Source organism: Alligator sinensis, unplaced genomic scaffold (assembly GCF_000455745.1).
Source record: "Alligator sinensis unplaced genomic scaffold, ASM45574v1 scaffold678_1, whole genome shotgun sequence".
NCBI lineage: Eukaryota > Metazoa > Chordata > Crocodylia > Alligatoridae > Alligator > Alligator sinensis.
The window spans coordinates 1,909,708-1,910,211 of record NW_005842006.1 but is presented as its reverse complement, the minus strand read 5'-3'; the positions used below and the strand labels follow the sequence as shown (position 1 = coordinate 1,910,211).

The 504-nt window shown below is 60.7% G+C and overlaps 1 long non-coding RNA gene across 1 annotated transcript in view; it reads right to left on the bottom strand.

Moving 5' to 3' along the window:
- The window catches only part of LOC102368519, a 35,349-nt gene that overhangs the window by 855 nt on the left and 33,990 nt on the right, over positions 1–504 (bottom strand). The gene's annotated exons all lie outside the window — the stretch shown is intronic.

Here is a 504-nt window from a genome sequence, read left to right as displayed (position 1 = left end):
CAGCAGGACTGTTCCCAATGTAGCTGCAGCTGGGTACTGCTCTGCTTCCCCTGCCTCCAACAGTGTCTACTGCTCTTGATCTTGCTCTCTGGGCGAGCAGCTTCAGTTGGGTGACTCCTGCCCCAGTACACAGGGCTCTGGCCCCAGCTCCTGGGAAGATGGCTGGGAGCTGAAGCAAGAGCCCTGCGTGCTGGGACAGGAGCTGCCCACCCAAAACTGCCTGCCCACTGGGAGTGGCACAGCACAGCAGGAGTAGGAGCTACCATTGGAGGCAGGGGAAGTACAGCAGCACCTGGCTGCAGCTGCACCAGGAACAGCTCCCCTGGAAGCTGGTCCTCATCTTATCCCTGGCACAACACACTGCTCCATGTGAATGGGCAGCTTCAGCCAGGCAGTTCCTGCCCCAGCGCACAGGGCTCTGGCTTCAGCTCTTGGCTACTTTCCCAGGAGCTGGAGTCCTATGTGCTGGAGCAGGAGCTGCCCTGCTGACCCTGGCCACTTGCA